This window comes from Halichoerus grypus, chromosome 7, assembly GCF_964656455.1.
Source record: "Halichoerus grypus chromosome 7, mHalGry1.hap1.1, whole genome shotgun sequence".
Classification (NCBI taxonomy): Eukaryota; Metazoa; Chordata; class Mammalia; order Carnivora; family Phocidae; genus Halichoerus; species Halichoerus grypus.
The window spans coordinates 71,962,108-71,970,378 of NC_135718.1; the positions used below are offsets into that span (position 1 = coordinate 71,962,108).

At 42.8% G+C, this 8,271-nt stretch overlaps 1 non-coding gene across 1 annotated transcript; it reads left to right on the forward strand.

The window, feature by feature from the left end:
- Positions 1 to 692: 692 nt before the first annotated feature.
- On the forward strand, positions 693 to 799 carry LOC118546046 (U6 spliceosomal RNA). Its single transcript, XR_004922394.1, has one exon. It is a non-coding gene; the product is annotated as a U6 spliceosomal RNA (small nuclear RNA).
- Positions 800 to 8,271: the final 7,472 nt, after the last annotated feature.

Below are 8,271 nucleotides of genomic sequence, written 5' to 3' on the forward strand. Positions count from 1 at the left end.
TGAAGAAATTCAACTAAATGGCAATGTGATTCTGTGTATGCAACAGAGGGATTCTAGGAGTCAGGGAGGGCTTCGTGGAGACATCTCGAAGGGAACCATGCCCATGGCCTGGCCTTCTGGGGTCAGGCTGGCATTCCTTGGGGGTAGGGGATAATCAGCAACCAGTGCATGGTCATCAGTGCATTGAGGGAGGGGACTGGAAGGGCGATGCAATAAAATGGAAGAAATGGGTGGAGCCAGTCCAATGAAAATTCTGGGTATTTTTGTTGTCATTGGAAGAGTAGACTTTTTGGCACATAGTGTCGATCAGGAATCAAAAACTCAATGCCTACCGGGGTGGACAAGTAGAAGTGAATCAAGTGGGCAGGATGTAACCACAGGGAGGGATGGGAATGGGAACGGGGCAAACTGGTGAGTGCATGTTCTGTCTAAGAGGGATGCTACTGCCTGGCTGCAGATGACTGCTGCCATGTGGTCTTAAGGGCTCAGCATGGCAGATTAGATTTTTTGGGGGTCGGGGGATGGGTTAAATGGGTGATGGGTGTTAAGGAGGGCACTTGTGATGAGTGCTGGGTGTTATATGTAAGTGATGAATCACTAAATTCTATACCTGAAACCAATTTTTCCATATATGTTAACTAACTTGAACTTAAATAAAAACTGAAATAAAAAGAAAAAAAGTCAGAAATTTAGTGCTCACTTCAGCAGCACATACACTAAAATTGCAATGATATAGAGAAGATTAGCTTGGCCCCTGAACAAGGTTGACATGCAAATTCATGAAGCATTCCATATTTTTAAAGACTCTGAATAGCCGAAGCAATTTTGAAAAAGAAAAGCAAAGCTGGAGGTAGCACAATTCCAGACTTCAAGTTATATTACAAAGCTGTAGTGATCAAAACAGTATGGTACTGGGACAAAAGCAGACACATAGATCAACGGTACAGAATAGAAAACCCAGAAATAAACCCACAGTTATATGGTCAATCTCTGACAAAACAGGAAAGAATATCCAATGGGAAAAAGACAGTCTCTTCAACAATAGGTGTTAGGAAAACTGATCGGCTATATGCAAAAGAATAAAACTGGACCACTTGCTTTTATACCATACACAAAAAATAAACTCAGAATGGACTAAGGACCTAAAAACCTGAAACCATGAAAATCCTAGAAGAGACCACAGGCAGTAATCTCTCTGACATCAGCCATAGCAACATTTTTCCAGGTATGTCTCCTGAGGCAAGGGAAATAAAAGCAAAAATAAGCTATTGGGACTATATCAAAATGAAAACCTTCTGCACAGTGAAGGAAACAATCAACAAAACTAAAAGGCAACCTACTGAATGGGAGAAGATATTTGCAAATGACATATTCAATAAAGGATTAGTATCCAAATATATAAAGAACTAATACCAATCAACATCCAGAAAACAAATAATCCAATTAAAAATGGGCAAAGATTATGCTGAACGAAATAAGTCAAACAGAGAAAGACATGTATCATATGACCTCACTGATATGAGGAATTCTTAATCTCAGGAAACAAACTGAGGGTTGCTGGAGTGGGGGCTGGGGTGGGAGGGATGGGGTGACTGGGTGATGGACACTGGGGAGGGTATGTGTTCTGGTAAGCGCTGTGAATTGTGCAAGACTGTTGAATCTCAGATCTGTACCTCTGAAACAAATAATGCAATATATGTTAAGAAAGAAAAAAAGAAGAAGAAGAATGTAGCAGGAGGGGAAGAATGAAGGGGGGGAAATCGGAGGGGGAGAAGAACCATGAGAGACAATGGACTCTGAAAAACAAACTGAGGGTTCTAGAGGGGAGGGGGTTGGGAGGATGGGTTGGCCTGGTGATGGGTATTGAGGAGGGCACGTTCTGCATGGAGCACTGGGTGTTATGCACAAACAATGAATCATGGAACACTATATCTAAAACTAATGATGTAATGTATGGGGATTAACATAACAATAAAAAAAATTTAAAAAAAAATGGGCAAAGAAATGAACAGACATTTGTTCAAAGAAGACATCCAGATGGCCAAAAGACACATGAAAAGATGTTCAACATCACTGATCATCAGGGAAATGCAAATCAAAACTACAATGAGATATCACCTCACACCTGTCAGAATGGCTAAAATAAAAAACACAGGAAACAACAAGTATTGGTGAGGATATGGAGCCACTGTGGAAAATGGTACGGAGGTTCCTCAAAAAGTTAAAAATAGGGGGTGCCTGCCTTTAAAATTTTTTTTTGAGAAAGAGAGAGGGTGGGGGTAGGGGCTGGGGGTCAGAGGGAGAGAGAGAATCTTAAGCAGGCTCCACACTCAGCTCAGAATCCCAGGCAGGGCTCGATCTCATGACTTTGAGATCATGACCTGAGACAAAATCAAGAGTTGGACACTTAACTGAATGAGCCAACCAAGCACCCCAAGGGGGCACCTGTCTTTAAAAAAAGGTGGGGTTGGGGGTGGGCACCTGGCTGGCTCAGTGGGTAGAGCATACGACTCTTGATCTCAGGGTTGTGAGTTTGAGCTCCATGTTGGGTGTAGAGATCACTTAAAAATAAAAATCTTTTGTTTAAATAAATAATAAATGTTTTTTTAAAAAGTTAAAAATAGAACTACTCTACAATCCAGTAATCACACTACTGGGTATTTACCCAAAAAATACAAAAACACTAATTCAAAGGGATACATGCACCCCTGAGCTTTTAGTAGCATTATTTACAATGGCCAAATTATGGAAGCAGCCCAAGTGTCCATCAATAGATGAATGGATAAAGAAGATGTGGTATATATATATACAACAGAGTATTATTCAGCCATAAAAAAGAATGAAAGCTTGTCATTTGCAACAACATGGATAGAGCATAATGCTAAGTGAAATAAGTATGTCTGAGAAAGACAAATACCATATGATTTCACTCATATGTGGAATTTAAGAAACAAAACAAGTAAAGGAGGAAAAAAGAGAGTCAAACCAAGAAACAAACTCTTAACTATAGAGAAAAAATGGATGGTTACTGGAGGGGGTGGTGCTGGGTGAAAGAGGTGATGGGGATTAAGGAGTCACACTTGTGATGAGCACAGGGTGATGTATGGAATTGTTGAATCACTAATCTCTACACCTGAAACTAACACTGAATGTTAACTACAAGGGAATTAAAATAAAATTTTAAAAGGATGTCATTTAGATTTGTATGTAGAAACTCCTGGTTTTCAAAAATTGACCAACTTTTTTTTTTTAAAGATTTTATTTATTTCTAAAACTAATGATGTAATGTATGGGGATTAACATAACAATAAAAAAATTTAAAAAAAAAAAAGATTTTATTTATTTATTCATAAGAGACAGAGAGAGAGAGAGAGAGAGAGAGAGAGGCAGAGGGAGAAGCAGGCTCCCCGCTGAGCAGGGAGCCCGATGCGGGACTCGATCCCAGGAGTCTGGGATCATGACCTGAGCCGAAGGCAGATGCTTAACCATCTGAGCCACCCAGGCGCCCAAAAATTGGCCAACTTTTAAAAAGTCAACATCATGCCCAGAGCGCCTGGGTGGCTCAGTTGGTTGAGCCTCTGACTCTTGATTTTGGCTCAGGTCATGATCTCAGGGTTGTGAGATGGACCCCTACGTTGGGATCCATGCTCAGCGGGAGTCTTATTGAGATTCTCTCTCTCTCTCTCTGGCACCCCCCACCCCGTCCACCTCAAATAAATAAATAAATCATAAAAAAAAAATCAACATCATGCCAGCCAAACGAAACATGGCTGGGTTAGATTTTGCCCAAGTTGCCAGTTTGTAACCTTGAGTGTAGATGGTGAGGCTGATTTCAGAAAGAGCTTGGAGAGCCCACAGAGCTCAAGAGCAAAGCTGAATCCAGTCCCAGCCTCTGCAAATGGAGACTTCTTCAGCATTAGATCAACCGCAAGCTTTACTGGGAACTAGAGTTAAATTTGAATTTTAAATAAACAAGGGAATACTTTTTTAGCATAAGTATATCCTAAAAATTGTATGGGACATAGTTATATCAAAATGAAAATATTCATTGTTTATCTGAAATTCAATTCAAATCTAACTGGGCATCTTGCATTTTTATTTGCTAAACCTGGCCACTCTCCCTGGAACCCTACCCCAGGTTACGGTCTCCCAGCTCCTCCCAACCACAGGCTCTACACTCAAGGACCCAGGGACACAGTCTACAATGCAGATTGCAAAGGAAAAAGGGAGCAAAGCAAATATTTGAGCACCTGAACACTGCAGTAACATGCAAGGTGATCTATACAAACTACCCTTGATGTCAGAGGATGGATATTCCAGAGCTACCTGGCCCCTCTCCTGCTGTGTTCTTTGCCCCTCTGCGCCTTGGTTTCCTCATCTCTTAAATGGAGAAGGGAATTCCTATCTCACAGGATTATCACATGGACTCAATGGAATAAATGTAAAAGTGTATCACACTTGTCTTATACAAGGCAGATGCACAACAAACATTTGTTGTACAGTGAATGAAATTCTTCAACCTCAGAACGATTGCATCCCCACTGCTCCTGTCACCAGACTAAGACCTATATATTGAGGGTCCCAAGAAGCTGGAGCAGGGACAGCATGTGACTCCACCATGGTGGGCAGTGTCTCTGGGGACTGGGAGATGGCTGGGGTGCTGAGCTCCTGGAGAACTGTCAGGGTCACAGTTCAGGGGGAGAGTGAGGGCCCTGGATTTCTATACTTTGGGGGCTATATGCCAAGTGTGCAGAATGCTCCTTTTTTATTGAAATATATTTGACATACGTTTGACATGTAATATTATGCAAGTTTAAAGCATACAACATGTTGATTTGATACATTTATATATTGTAATATGATTGCTGTTGTATTTAGCACCTCTATGGTGTCACATAATTATCATTTCTTTTTTGTGGTAGGAACAATTAAGATCTAGTCTCTTAGCAAGCTTGATAAATGTAATACAATATTGTTGCCTATATTCACTATACCATCTTATTAGATCTCCAGGACTCATTTACCTGCTAGTAGCAAGTTTGTACCCTTAAATAACCTCTCTCCTATTCCCCCACCCCACCCCTAACCCCTGGTAACCAACTTTTTACTGTGTTTGCATGAGTTTGGCCCTTTTATATTCCACAAAGAAGTGATATTATACAGTATGTGTCTTTCTCTGACTTATCTCACTTAGCATAATGTCCTCAAGGTCCATCCATGTTGTCGAAAATGGCAGGATTTCCTTCTTTCTCATGTAGAATAATATTCCACTCTGTGTGTGGGGGGAGGGGGGCTCTTTACCAATTCATCTGTTGACAGGCACATAGCTTGTTTCTGTATCTTGACTATTGTTAATAATATTACAATAAATACTGGGATTGTGTATACCTCTTCAATATCCTCTTCATTTCTCTTGGGTATATACCCAGAAATGGAATTGCTGAATCATACTGTATTTTTAATTTTCTTGAGGAACCGCCACAGTAGCTGAACCAATTTACATTCCCACCAACAGTGCACAAGGGTTCCCTTTTCCCCACATCCTCACCAACACTTGTTATCTCTTGTCTTCTTGATACTAGCCAATCTGACAGGTGTGAGCTGATACCTCATTGTGGTTTTGATTTGCATTTCCCTGATGATGAATGACACTGGGCATCTTTTCATGTACCTGCTGACCATTTGGATGTCTTCTTTGGAAAAACATCTCTTTAGTTCCTCTGCCCATTTTTTAATGAGATTGTTTAGGGTATTTTTTGGGTCATTGAGTTGTATGAATCCTTTATAAATTGTGGATATTAACCCCTTATCAGATGCATGGTTTGCAAACGTCTTGTCCCATTCTGTTGGTTGTCCTCCATATTGTCAACTGTTTCCTTTGCTGTGCAGAAGCTTTTAAGTTTGATGCAGTCCTGCTTGTCGAGTTTTGCTTTGTTTTCATTTGTGCATATCCCAAAAAACTATTGCCAAGACCGATGTCAAGGAGTTTCTCCCTCATGTTTTCTTCTGGGAATTTTAGCTTTGGGTCTTATGATCCATTTCGAGTTAATTTTTGAGAGTGGTGGAAGATAGCAGTCCAATTTCATTTTTCTGCATGTGCTTACCCAGTTTTCCAAACACCTTTGTTGAAGACTATCCTTTCCCCATTGGGTGTTCTTGGCTTGCTCACCAAATATTAGTTGATCACATACATGAGGGTTTACTTCTGGGCTCAGAATCCTTCTTTCTAATTCCTGCTTTGCCAGTGGTCTTCAGCGCATGGCATCTGCTGTAGGCAGTGAAGAGATGTTTTCTCGTGCACTGAGAGTGCTCTTCAAGAGGCTCAGAGACATCCAGGAGCAGCTCCAACCACCCTCCCACCTCTTGAAAGCCACATCCGAACACAGAACAGCTGGGGAGGCCTTTGAGCATTCTAAGGCTAGAAACAGAACCTGGAACTTGAAGTTCTCCAAGTTTATCTGATTCCTTCCCCAGACCACTTAGAGAATGACAAAGGATGTCTGTGCATACGACGCTGAAATGCTGCTGCCACATGCTCATATCACACACACACACACACACACACACACACACACTTAATAGTCTCTGAGGGATTTCATTGTAATCTGCTTCCCTTGGAAATAAAGTTATTGTATTAGTTTGGTAGGGCTGTGGCTTAGGCCATTTGGGCTGTTATAACAAAATACCATAGACTAGGAAGATTCTTAATAACAAACACTTATTGCTCACAGTTCTGGAAGCTGGGAAATCCAAGATCCAGGCACCAGGAGATTCGCTGCCTGGTGAGAACCTGCTTCCTGGTTCAAAGATGGTGCCTTCTTGCTATGTCCTCCTCACATGGTAGAAGGAGTGAGGGAGCTCTGTGGGGTCTCTTCTCTAAGGGCACTAAACCTATTCAGGAGGGCTCCACTCTCTTAACCTAATCACCCCCCAAAAGCTCCATCTCCTATCACCATCCCATTGAAGATTAGGTTTTTAACATATGAACTTTGGGGGTGGGGGGATGGGGACACGAACCTGCATGCAGTCCACAGCACCAGCTGACCTCTAAGACTTCAAATTCCTATAAAGGGAAGCCACCTTTTTCATTCCACACTTAAATATAAAGGTTAAATACTTCAATACTCTTTTCCTGTGAAACTCAACTTCAAGGTAGCTATGAGGTAAGAATAGTTATCCTTGGCATCTGTCTCTGTGTTTTGGGGGCACCTTGATGTAGTCATGCTCACCACACCCCTACCAGGAGGACCCGCCCCCACCAACCTACCCACCCATCAGCCTTGTACAGGTAAAGGAAATGCTAACTCAGCATTCTGAAAACCAGGGTCAGGTCTAGATTTCTAGAAGCCTGATTTGGGGGGGGGGGCGTGTCTCTAAGCCTCAGGATCACCTCTCTGACCCCTGCCAAGCATACCCCCCAGGAAGGGGAAGGGCACGGGTGCTCAAGGGGCATGTGGGAACTGAGCCCTCTCAGCGGGGGACACCACCGCCACGGGAGAAGAGTCAGCCCTGTTCTGTGCCCGAAACCCATTAAAGACACGTCCAAGTACTTGATGGAAGTACGAGTGAGCTACAGAGAAGAGGACTTGAGCTGAGGGCAGGTAGGATTCTGTCCCAAGGAAGGAATTCCAAGAAGGAATTTCCTCCTGTTATGTCCCCCCTCTTTCCACAAATTGTTTTTGGGTCTTGAATACCATGTGCTAGATGCTAGGCCAAAATGATCAAAACAGAGGGCCCAGTTCACTGGGCTACAAAGTACCCCCAAAATCATCCTGCTTCCTGTAATCCTGGGCCAGTTGCCCATGTGCAGAGGCCTCTCAGGAGCCAATCCTGTCCCAAGCAACTGGAACTAAGGATCACATGTCATCTGTCAGCTGCCGCTTGGGTACATGGATTAGATGCTTCCCCAGAACTCGGGCAGGCCTCTGATTCATTACAGTGAACAGAACCATAAGGCCCTTGAGGGGAAGTGTTCTACAAGTCGGTGAGGCCAAAGGTCTCCCCCAGACAGGCCAGAAAACTGAGGACACCAGCTGGGAGCCAGGCCTCCCAACTCTCCCTCCAAGCAGGGAGACCAGCGTCCCAGGCCCTCCAGCGAAACAAAGTCAGTTTCCTCTGCCTAGTGATTTAATTAATAAGGTTTTTTTTTTTTTTTTTATGGTCGTGAGTTGGAACTGAACGTACACTGAAATGCACGCAAATCACCGCGAGAGCGGAAAAACGCTCATCTCCCTCCAGCCTCTGCAGCGCCATTTCTCCCCAAACTACCCG